The sequence below is a fragment of the Podarcis tiliguerta genome, assembly GCF_965153285.1.
Source record: "Podarcis tiliguerta genome assembly, chromosome: 1".
NCBI classification, from domain to species: domain Eukaryota; kingdom Metazoa; phylum Chordata; class Lepidosauria; order Squamata; family Lacertidae; genus Podarcis; species Podarcis tiliguerta.
In genome coordinates this window covers 11742582-11755286 of record NC_139534.1, presented here as the reverse complement: position 1 = coordinate 11755286, position 12705 = coordinate 11742582, and the positions used below count along the sequence as shown (strand labels likewise).

The 12705-nt window shown below is 44.5% G+C and overlaps 1 protein-coding gene across 1 annotated transcript in view; it reads right to left on the bottom strand.

Moving 5' to 3' along the window:
- ABI2 (abl interactor 2) overlaps window positions 1-12705 on the bottom strand; it is a 73260-nt gene that overhangs the window by 59887 nt on the left and 668 nt on the right. The gene's annotated exons all lie outside the window — the stretch shown is intronic.

Below are 12705 nucleotides of genomic sequence, written 5' to 3'. Positions count from 1 at the left end.
GACGGATTTCATTGAGCGTTAAGAGGCCAAACAATATTGACACGTTCACCTACAAAGTGTGGGGTCTAGTCTGCACGGAATCACAGAGCAGAACGTTTGGGAGAAACGATGCTTCAGTTAAATTGCACCTGTGCTTTACGGGATGGTCAGGCAATTATTACAAATTTACTAATATTACTCATTGGGACTTGTAGCATTTTCACCACTGGAGAATGGTAGGAGCTAAAGAACTGCAAGTTGCTAAAATAAGGAGAATGCTCTGTCACAGGTTACTAAACCATCCTCAGACGACTCATAGGGAAGAATGAATTTCCGTTTTTTTCCCCTCTATAAGATGCACCAGACCACAAGACGCACCTAGTTTTTGGAGGAGGAAATCAAGAAAAAAAATATTCTGAATCTCAGAAGCCAGAACAGCAAGAGGGATTGCTGCACAGTGAAAGCAGCAATCCCTCTTGCTGTTCTGGCTTCTGGGATAGCTGCACAGCCTGCATTCGCTCCATAAGACGCACACACATTTTAGGAGGGAAAAAGTGAGTCTTATAGAGCAAAAAATGCAGTACAACAGGTAAACCACTTTGCTCCATGTCTGAAAGCATCCCAGTTAGTGTTTCCCCATGTCGCATTCTGATGCTCCAACCTGCCAGGCCTAGTGCGTCCCTCGTACACTAGTCTTGCTAGGGAGTTTCCCCAAAATATTGGATCTGCCAACCCCTGTGAGCAGTTTAATTAGGACTTTGGGTTCAACGGCTTGATTATTGCTAAGGTTACCTGCAAGCCCTGCTCCTTGGATTGATTGCTGGTCATTGCTGCTAGGTAAAAGCATGCAGGGCTATTTCCCATCACATTGTCCTGCCTACTTAGGCTTCTGTGTCAGAGATTTGCGTGCAGGGAGAGGTCCAGCTGATGTGTAGCACCTCCCTAACAGATCTGGACTGCGTTGGTGAAATACGCAAACAACAAAAGTGATTACCCAATTGTGTCTACTTTTGAAGGAATGGGTTTCCCAAATCTAAAACCTGACTGTGCAGTCAGTCTGAAACGGGCCCCAAAATCCCTGTTTCTCCTTCTCCAAGGGTGCATTAGCTAAAAACCATTAACTTGAGCTCATGTATAACAGGAACCCAGCTGTACAAACATAACCGTCTCCCTTATCAGTCCATGAAGGCTGGTAATGACGGATGGCCTTGTCAGTTCCGAGTGGAGCAGGGATGGCACATCTTATCTTACATCCTGACCACACTGACGCTCAGACCTTGTCAGCCCCCATGCCCGGGAACAGCGCCAGGAGTGCTCTTAGAGTTGGTGACCTTCTTACACCAAGATAAGGAATACAGGAACAGGAACATCCTTTTATGGTCAAGAGTACCAGAACAGGAACATCTGTTTATGGTCATGGATGTCAACTTAGGTGTATAAGCTGACGTGTCTGGATTCCTGGGGAAGGGGGGAGAGGGTGCCTGGAGGCAGTGGCGTAGCGTGGGGGGTGCAGGGGGTGCCGGCCACACCGGGCGCAACACCTGGGGGGGCCACTCGCACTCGCAGCTCTCTGCCCCTACCTGGCTCACTCACTCTCTCTCACTGGAGTGCTGGCTGTGCGAATCCGATCCGAGCCGCCGGGTCGCTGCCCACTGTGGAGGGGAGGGTGCCAGGCGTGCGGTGTGGTGCGGAGAGAGAGCGAGGGACTATCTGGGGGGAGGGACAGTGCAGCGGGGGGGGCGCAAATTACTTGCCTTGCCCCGGGTTAGGGGGCGCGAATTACTTGCCTTGCCCCGGGTGCTGACAACCCACGCTACGCCACTGCCTGGAGGATATATATACTGTATGCAATTTCTATTGCTTTTGTGCTTGCTGTGAACGCATTGCCTTCTGCTATCCGGAGAGCAGAATAAGCTCTTTCTCTGAACCAAACCTCGGTGTCATTTGACTTCCTTCCTCCCGTCCGAGAGCAACGCTCACCCAACCAATCGGTAAAGTCTAATAAGGCTACATTTCGGCTTTCACTGAGGTAGCAAACCTGTGTCTGAGACTGTAGGTGTGACTCTGAGCTACCATGAATGATTGAATGCTGCTTCTTTCAAAAAGGTCCCCGTCAAAGAAACCTAGATGTCGGGGATAATGGTTCTAGCTTAGCTTTCTCCCTGACATGCTAGTTTTCTGTGAGCAGGGGTTTATTTTTGCAAGATGGAATATTCAGTTATGTGCCCATTGTCATCCGAACCTCTATAACCCAGAGCAGATTAACCACCTCGCTGAGAACTCAGTTTCTTCAGTAATCTCAGGCAAATCACTCATCACCTCTACAACTCTTCTTTGATTAGGCTACCCCAAAGCCAAAATGTCGGAAGAATTCTTTCCCGTTTATCCCTCCCATATGTACATCATTTCACACATGTGAATTATTTCTATAGGAGCTGAATTCTTTAAAAATTGAGCATTTATATAGTTGTTGTTCGTTACAATCTTGAGATGCAATCAGAGCATTTGTAGGGGGATAAAATATTTAGCTGTGTCGGGCAGCTGAAGGGGGAAAGGGTTATAAACTAAAATATTTCTGGAACACAACAGAGTGTAAAAGTTCCATTAACCCCAGTTCCAATGGCGCAAGCAGCTTCATCACAACATGAAACAAGTGGTCACAGTACTGGAGGCAGTGGCAGGCAGGCAGCTCAGTCCATAGACTTGTGGTTTCCAAATTGATTTAAATAGAACATGTTTCTAAGGAAAAATAGCCTTAGATTAAGTCATAAGGATTAATGTAGATTAAATTAACCCATGATCCACCAGATATTGGTGGATTTCAAAGCCCATCAGCCCCAGACAACCTGGCCAGGGTTTAGGGACAGGGAGAGGTAAATTTCACACATTACCCAAACAGCCAAACATTCCCTCTCCGTGCCATAAAGGAGAGGCTTATATAAAAGGTGTTAACCATGACAGCTATGGGACACGGGCGGCGCTGTGAGTTAAACCACAGAGCATAGGACTTGCTGATCAGAAGCTTGGCGGTTTGAATCCCCAAGACGGGGTAAGCTCCCGTTGTTCGGTCCCTGCTCCTGCCAACCTAGCAGTTCAAAAGGACGTCAAAGTGCAAGTAGAGAAATAGGTACCGCTCCGGCAGGAAGGTAAACGGCATTTCTGTGTGCTGCTCTGGTTCACCAGAAGCGGCTTAGTCATGCTGGCCACATGACCCGGAAGCTGTTCGCCGGCTCCCTCGGCCAATAAAGCAAGATGAGCGCCGCAACCCCAGAGTCGGCCACAACTGGACCTAATGGTCAGGAGTCCCTGTACATTTACCTTTTAACCATGACAGCTACATCTTCATTCTTTGCTTGTGAGCATTCTCCCTTCTTTTATTTTTCCTTCGTAGATTTATATACCACTCAAAAGCAAGATAGTATGTAAGCGGCTTACAAAATAACCAAATACCATATGAATGTCCTAACAAATCATGAAATGGGGGGATTGTGATGCAATGCAATATAGAATGATAAGATTTCTCCAAAGCCAAAATGTAGAAGAGCGTTTTGAAAACATCTTAGAAAGTCAGGGTTCCCTTTGCTCTTCCTCCCTACCACTTGCCAAGGCATATTAGCCTGACTTCCAAATTCATCTGGTTTGAAACAGAATGTTGGGTTAGTTGGACCGTAGTTTGATCCAGCAAGACTTAAACTCCCAAGACCAGGGAGAAGAGTCGATGGAAGAAGACTGGAAAAAAATTAATGATTAATGAATGTTAGAAAAATATTGGAATGAAGTTACATGGTTTTAGCAGAAGTGTTATTAAAAATTATATAAAAATTAATTGAATAGGCTAAAATGGAAAATTTAAAGTTAAACTGTGTTAAGATAAATTATAGAACAAAAATTGAGAAAGAGGGAAAGGATTTGCTGAACCAGCTAATTTGAACGGGAATACAAAAAAGGGAGGCGTGAGGAAGTCGAGGAAACAAGCATATGAAAGATAAAGAAATGAAATTTGGATGTGTTTTTAAATGTCTTAGTTTTTTCTTTTTTTCTTGTTCTTTTGCTGTATTGTTTTTTCTTTCTACTTTTGATGTATTGTTGGTTAATTTTTTATTGTTTTTTCTTTTCTTTTTTCTGTTTGTAACTATTAAATATTTAATAAATATTATTCTAAAAAGACTTAAACTCTTAAAAACTCCAGCACCTCAATCGCTATCTTCCCTTGTGCGTTTTCACCTCGCGAGCATCCCTTGTTTTGAAACAATCCCAGGGCAATTTCAAGATGTTTGGAAAGTAACCATGGAGACAGCACAAAATACAAGGACGGCTGCATCAATGTGTTTGGCTTCCTCTGAATACTCTGGAATTATCTCAGTCTTAAAGAATGAATCATTTGTATGTCACGTACCTCCAGACACAGGACAATCCTTGATGTATTTCAGAGCCAAGGAAACAAATGTTTATAAAGAAGAGTCCTTTCTCTTTGTCCCTGCTCTGTAAGTTTTTCCACCTGAGATTCTCCATGCTTGTAAAAAGTTTCATCATCCAAACACTTAGGATAATAGAGAAGACATCTGCAATCTAAGCTGTTTGCTAATCCTGTTTATTTTATCTTTTCTTTTTTACTGAGTTAAGACTCCGTAAACCTTATTTATATTTTATAAGTTACTTTGTTCGACATAGCTATGCAGGGATAATTAAATAATTCATACTCTGCTAGGGATACATAGATTTACATTTAATGTGGACAACTGTCATCTAGATTGTGATACTTGATTTTCTTAGATTTAAGAATCAATATAAAAGGCGTTCATCTCATTCCTTCCAGCTGTGTGCCTACTTGTGCAAGCCTAAGCATGATTATAGGGACGCAGGTGGCGCTGTGGGTTAAACCACAGAGCCTAGGACTTGCTGATCAGAAGGTCGGTGGTTCGAATCCCCGCGATGGGGTGAGCTCCCGTTGCTCGGTCCCTGCTCCTGCCGACCTAGAAGTTTGAAAGCGCATCAAAGTGCAAGTAGATAAATAGGTACCGCTCCAGCGGGAAAGTAAACTGCGTTTCCGTGTGCTGCTCTGGTTCGCCAGAAGCGGCTTAGTCATGCTGGCCACATGACCTGGAAGCTGTATGCCGGCTCCCTCGGCCAATAAAGCAAGATGAGCGCCGCAACCCCAGAGTCGGTCACGACTGGACCTAATGGTCAGGGGTCCCTTTACCTTTTAAGCATGATTACTCTGAAATGAGTAAGTACTACTGAGCTCCATGGAGCTTACCCCATAGTAAGGGTGCTTTAGATTTTCAGCCTTTTGCACCATTCCCCCATGTGTTTGTTATCAATTAGTGCATCCTTTATTGGTCTGCTTGCAGGACATAAAAGGAGTTTCCACTAAAGAGAAACTCACCGTCACATGATCTGAACAGACATAGAATCATAGAATCATAGAATCATAGAGTTGGAAGAGACCACAAGGGCCATCGAGTCCAACCCCCTGCCAAGCAGGAAACACCATCAGAGCACTCCTGACATATGGTTGTCAAGCCTCTGCTTAAAGACCTCCAAAGAAGGAGACTCCACCACACTCCTTGGCAGAAAATTCCACTGTCGAACAGCTCTTACTGTCAGGAAGTTCTTCCTAATGTTTAGGTGGAATCTTCTTTCTTGTAGTTTGGATCCATTGCTCCGTGTCCGCTTCTCTGGAGCAGCAGAAAACAACCTTTCTCCCTCCTCTATGTGACATCCTTTTATATATTTGAACATGGCTATCATATCACCCCTTAACCTCCTCTTCTCCAGGCTAAACATGCCCAGCTCCCTTAGCCCTTCCTCATAAGGCATCGTTTCCAGGCCTTTGACCATTTTGGTTGCCCTCCTCTGGACACATTCCAGTTTGTCAGTGTCCTTCTTGAACACTGGTGCCCAGAACTGGACACAGTACTCCAGGTGAGGTCTGACCAGAGCAGAATACAGTGGCTCTATTACTTCCCTACATGAAGAACATTGCCTCACATGAAGAGGCTGCCTCAGATGTGCTGGGCAGGAGGCAGCAAATGTCATGTCAAACCACATATTGAAACCTTCCAACTAATCCTTCGCTCAGCAAATTTCTTTTTGATATTCTTATAAATAATTCTTCCATTTCTAGAACTGCTGTAGAAGATAATCTTGAAAGGAAGAAGCACAAGGAGAGGTAAACTTGTCTTTTCTTCCTCCAGGAAACATCTTTTTGTTTTTACTTGGGGCCCCTACAGATGGGTTTTGTTTTTTGCCAATGTATTCTGCAACATGTTGTTGACCCAAGAATAGTGCAGTATTGGTGAATTCATGCTGGAGATCACCCCAACTTATCAGTAGTTCTGCATTGCTTCTCCAATGTGCTTGCATTATTTCCATCTGGTGGGTCCTTCTTAAACAATAGTACAAGGAAAGTGGGATCAAAAAAACCACCCAGAAAGTTATGTTGAAATCCTGTAACTTTTTACACTACAGTGGTACCTCGGGTTAAGAACTTAGTTCGTTCTGGAGGTCCGTTCTTAACCTGAAACTGTTCTTAACTTAACTAGCTAATTGGGCCGCTGCGCTGCCGCCACACAATTTCTGCTCTCATCCTGAAGCAAAGTTCTTAACCCGAGGTACTATTTCTGGGTTAGTGGAGTCTGTAACCTGAAGCATCTGTAACCTGAAGCGTCTGTAACCCAAGGTACCACTGTACGTATGTTCTGGGTCATGCGTTGATTGGAAACAGTATGGCTGCCCTGAAACCGTTGCTTTTAGCCCAATTAACCAAGAATGCACAATAAAAAAGGATGCCTAGATGGTCCCTTTCATTATAGAAAGACAAACTGCACCATATTTCCTCTCAAAAGTACTTTTCATATAGGATGTGTGTCACTTTCAAATTGGCCAAGAGATGTGGATACAAGCCCAGAAATGAGTGCACAGAAAAGTTTGATCTTTCCTGGTCTTCACCCAGACCTGAGAATGTCAGTGGCTTCATTCATATTTCAGCAACCCTTCTGCAAGAACCCAAGCAGTTGCCAAGATGTCAAGGAAATTTCATGCTCAATAAATGCTTGCAGACAAACCTTTGAAAATCTGGCAAACCTAGGTGTGAGAACAGGAAAAGAATGGCGCTGTAACTCTTACATTATTCATTCTCGATTTAAACACAATCTGGGACACTTTCGCCAACTTCTCCTGCAGAGAGCTTATTATATGGTGTTCTCACAAAACAGATCTTTCTGGTATGACGATGCTGCTCCAGAGCACTAAAATGTGTCCAAGTGATACTTTAAGTAAAGGGACCCCTGGCCATTAGGTCCAGTCGTGGCCGATTCTGGGGTTGCGGCGCTCATCTTGCTTTACTGGCCGAGGGAGCCGGTGTTTGTCCACAGACAGCTTCCGGGTCATGTGGCCAGCATGACTAAGCCACTTCTGGCGAACCAGAGCAGCGCACAGAAACGCTGTTTACCTTCCCGCCAGACCGGTACCTATTTATCTACTTGCACTTTGACGTGCTTTTGAACTGCTAGGTTGGCAGGAGCTGGGACAGAGCAACGGGAGCTTACCCCGTTGTGGGGATTCGAGCCACCAACCACAGAATATTGAGAAGCAAAGCAGCTAGTAAGCTTGATCTTTATTGATCTGTTGCAACAGGGTGCTCCCCCTCACCCGCAGGAGAGGAGGAGGGACCCAGAAAAATGGCATGCAAGGCCTTATAAAGACTTTTGAAATTCCCCTCCTGTAGATCAAGACCACCCCCAGAAACATCATACATGCATCACAGAAGGGGTGTAACCTAAGACCACCCCTTAGATACATCACACCTACACCACAGAAAAGGCAGTCTAAAACAGAACATTTGAATGTTGTTTATCTCCTGTCTGGCAGGTTACTTGATTGGATTTCCTGGGGAGCCTGGCCATTCTTTTGTAGTGATAAATACTTAGTTCCTGGGCCACGTCACAGGCTCACACCCTATTCAAACACAGACATACCCTTAAGACAGGATTTGTGAAGGAAAAGACAATGGAGAGGCTTTTCCAGTTTGACCTTGCAGAGAAAACATTTGCTCAGTTTAGGAATCAAAATGTTTCCAGGTTGGTCTTCCTGTGCTGATCTATGTATGTGCGGTTATGAACATTACCATATATCTAAGACCTAAAAATTCCTATCGCAATATCCCCCCTTTGGGGCTAGAATTTTTCTTTAAAAATTTTGCCCCACAAATAATAACATCATATGTGTAAATGGATGCCTTTGTGCAAATATAGGATATCACATAAAAATAACACATGTTGCATTTTGTTACTAAATTACTTGTGGCATTCTAGCTCTTGGGAGAAACATTTTCTCAATAGTGTTCTATGCTATAGATTTAGCAGGAAGGTCCACTAATGACTGAAAAATGCAGTTGGCTTTGTCCTCCGCCATTTTTACAACAGCGGCAGCCCTGGCTGTAAGCACTGCAGGCGAATGGTGCCTCTGGAGCTGGCCAGGGAATGCTTCCCAGGCTCCTGTGGGGCAGTGTGAAGAGGCACCTGTCTTTGGGGCGGGGGGGGGGAGCTCAGAGACCGGGGGGGCAACAGCAGCTGCCCAGAGGACTCCCAAGTAGAGGGAAGAGGAGGTTGAAGGAACACTCCACAAGCGAAGGTGTTTGAAAAAGGGTGAGAGGCTGCCAGCTCTGCAGGCAAGGGGGGAACCTAACTGAGCTCCTGAGACCCACAGGGGTGCCGCAGAAAGAATGCAGTTGTTCAAGGGCGTCGCGGACTCAAAAAGGTTGAAAACCTCTGACATAGGGCATCAAGGGAAGCACCAATTCCCAGCATTCTTAGTGTGGCAGGAATGTGCTTTAAAGGTTTAATGTCTTAGTGTCCTAGTCACTAGTAGACTTCAGGATCATGGGTCTAAGCTCCTGACCTTTGGGCACCAATGCCTAAGTCTGCCTCTCTCTTTTTGCAGGTCTCTGTGCATTCCAATTGCAAGGCTCCAAAGCCTTCATTCATTTGAATATAAATCTGAAAATCCCTCTTGCCATGACGGTGACAAGAGTGGTCTTCCTATAATCAACGTCCTGGCTACTCGTAATGATGAAATATATCGCTTGAATCCAGAAGGCTGTAATTGGAATTCCATTTAATTTCACCAATTCCAACAAATTAGTCCCCTTCTGCTAGATTAAATGATATTCTAAAGTGGATAAAATCTTAACTTTCTCAGTCTTCATTATCTTAATAAACACCTTCTTTGGGAGAGCATTTACCCATTATTAGAATGTTTTGTGCATAACAGAGATGTATGATCAGAAGGGAGGAAACGTGATTTTAAAATAGCCCTAATAAGACCCATTAGAAACCAAGGAATTTATCAATGGCTGATTCGAATAATATTAGTGTGTATTCTGTGAGTGTGTGTGCGGAGAGAGAGAGAAAGCACAATAGATTTAAAAGGTTCATTTTGAGCTTCCCTCTGTGAACCAATTTGACTATGTCCTCTGAAGTACGAAGCATATTTTTACAGGAACTCCATCCATTTCCCCCCCTTTCATTACTATTTTTCAGCAGAATTCGTAGAGGCTGCCTCTTTAGGTACAACCATGACTCACTGGTTCTTTCTGCCCAATACAATGTATTTATCTCCTATGGAGATGAATAAAATGCTTTTCTTTGCCAAAGACAAGAAGACTCACTAGAAGACAAGCAAAAGGGTGGGGTTTTTTTCTTCCAACAGCATGACCTCATAACACATGAGATATGGGACAGGAAGACAATCCCGAAGGCTTGAAGAGCAAAAGCCTTAGTGATTTCACAGCAGCAGCTAATGAGGATCTGACACAGGGATTAGTTTTTAAATGGTGTTAAAAATCATTCTGAAACAACTGGGAAAACAGCCCTTTGTTTTTCTGAAACCCCTCCCCTAAAGATGCTCCTATCATCATAAAAAGGAAGTGATACTAGACCAGGACAGTCGGCCCTCGGGATATTTTTTCTGGCCCCTGGCAACAATTGATGCTCCCATGCCCTGCAGCCCTCAAGCTGTCTTCCTAAAGGCACTGGGACTTGGGAAGGAGGCATGGGGGCTCTGGCATGGTCCTAGAGCCCTCCAATTTCCTTCCCAAAGTCTAATTAGCCGTTTCCCAGCTTTGGGAAGAAGGTGGGAAGGTTCTCGGACGTGCCAGAGCTTTGCACCTCCTTTCCAAAGCCCAGTGCCTCACTTTGTCAGGTTTGGGAAGGTAGTGCGAGGGCTGGGGGAGGCATCAAATTTTGGCCTTGCCTCCCCACCCCACACAACAAGGTAGTGTGTGACCCACAGGTTCCGTGTCAAAGTACTCTTGTGTCCCATTTGGTATGAAAAGTTGGACTGCCCTGCTCCAGACAGATTAATGAGTGATTAATGGGATTTGTTGGCAGTCCACTTTGGGGTATATGTGTTTGAAGCTGGAGCTTTGGTCATAATAAAGGTAAAGGTAAAGGGACCCCTGACCATTAGGTCCAGTCGTGACCGACTCTGGGATTGCAGCGCTCATCTCGCTTTATTGGCCGAGGGAGCTGGCGTACAGCTTCTGGGTCATGTGGCCAGCATGACTAAGCCACTTCTGGCGAACCAGAGCAGCGCACGGAAATGCTGTTTACCTTCCCGCTGGAGCGGTACCTATTTATCTACTTGCACTTTGACATGCTTTCAAACTGCTAGGTTGGCAGGAGCTGGGACCGAGCAACAGGAGCTCATCCCGTCACGGGGATTCGAACCGCCAACCTTCTGATTGGCAAGTCCTAGGCTCTGTGGTTTAACCCACAGTGCCACCGCGTCCCTCTTTGGTCACAATAGAATGCTTTAAATTTTTATTTGTAACTTTTAACTAATGCCAATAAAGGCTAGATACATCAGTAAAATCATAAAATCATACAAAGTCATCCATACAATACATGAAAGACTAGATAACCACCATTGAATAAATCAGTCAACTTTAGATTTAGCTTTAAATATCTCGGCTAAGTACCCTGAAATAATCTTGGTATTTTTGGAAGTATCATCCCTCAACGAATACTGGATTACAGACTCTTTGCAAATCAATGTTTTGAGCTGTAAGGGAGTCACTAGGAGATCTCTGCAATGGGAGTGGAGAAGAGAACAATCCAAAATTATGTGATGTATTGTATCTGGTGATTTCTTATTACAGGAACAGAATCTGTTCTGGAAGGGGATTTTTTGAAACCTTCCAAACAATACAGATGAGGTGGGTGCATTTAGATGAGCTGGCATAAAAGCTCTGCGATGTGATGGAGTTTTTAAATTATAAAAGTAATTAAGCTCCATGGTGGGGCTGCAATCCTAAGTAAGCAGATGAACATACAAAAGGCTGAGAGGGGTAGAGTTTTTGGATTTCATGATCTAGCAGCCTCTGCTTGATAAGAGAGAAGATTTGTGAGTCATCCAATAGAAGAAGGATTGCAATCCCTATTTGCCTTAGTTTCAGGGTAATATCAGAAAACCATGTAGAATTATGTATATCTCTCAATAAAGAAGTTACAGTAGTAAGCTTTCTGGGTCTGCATTAAAATGAATTTTTAGCCAGTAATTTTAGTTGCTGGGAAAGCAATGACAAACCTAGACAGCATCTTAAAAAGCAGAGACATCACCTTGCCAACAAAGGTCCGTATAGTTAAAGCTATGGTTTTCCCAGTAGTGATGTATGGAAGTGAAAGCTGGACCATAAAAAAGGCTGATCACCAAATAATTGATGCTTTTGAATTATGATGCTGGAGGAGACTCTTGAGAGTCCCATGGACTGCAAGAAGATCAAACCGATCTATTAAGGAAATCAGCCCTGAGTGCTCACTGGAAGGACAGATCCTGAAGCTGAGGCTCCAATACTTTGGCCACCTCATGAGAAGAGAAGACTCCCTGGAAAAGACCCTGATGTTGGGAAAGATGAAGGGCACAAGGAGAAGGGGACAACAGAGGACCAGCATAAGTTTGACCAAACTGCAGGAGGCAGTGGAAGACAGGAGTGCCTGGCATGCTCTGGTCCATGGGGTCACGAAGAGTCGGACACAGCTAAATGACCAAACAACAATAACAGGATCTTAGGTGATATCCACGGTCTTTGATGGCAAAGATTTGGCAGGGTCCTTCCCATAGGAGATAACAGAGCCTGTCCTTAGGCAGATTCTGCTTCACTCGTTCCTGACTTCCGAACCCTGATGGTATGGTTGCATAAACACACCGGCATTGTTTGAGTGCAGCTAGAGAAGGAGAATTCACCCCAGAACTGCACCCCAGGGAAGGTTCTGATGAGATTGCTTTTGCGGCACTGTATTAGCTAGGAGGGCATCAATTCAGGAGTGTTTCCGTGTTAGAATAATTGAAAGGCACATTCAACCTGATGTAAGTGAATAATAGGCCCTCGTGATTATAACAGTGCATTTCTAGTGAAATCAGCTGAGCATCTTCACCTCCTTGCCACAATTCGTGGCGCTTCAACCCTGCGTGGCTTTTGGCCAACTCTCTGCGAAACGATAAAGCTGCCTGTGGTTGCCAGCAATGACATAACCACTTTTTAGGCAGCTGCATATTGCAATTCAGCCTTTGCTACTTGCCTAGAAAAACTAGGTAGAACCTGGAGCTTAACAACCAGGCAGGGTTGGGCGAAAGCAGTGGATGTCTCCTAGAGGTAATGGCAGAAGGGGCTGACCTGGAAATGAGAGTATTTGTGAAAGAGATCTAATCAGAGTGGGAAGGAAT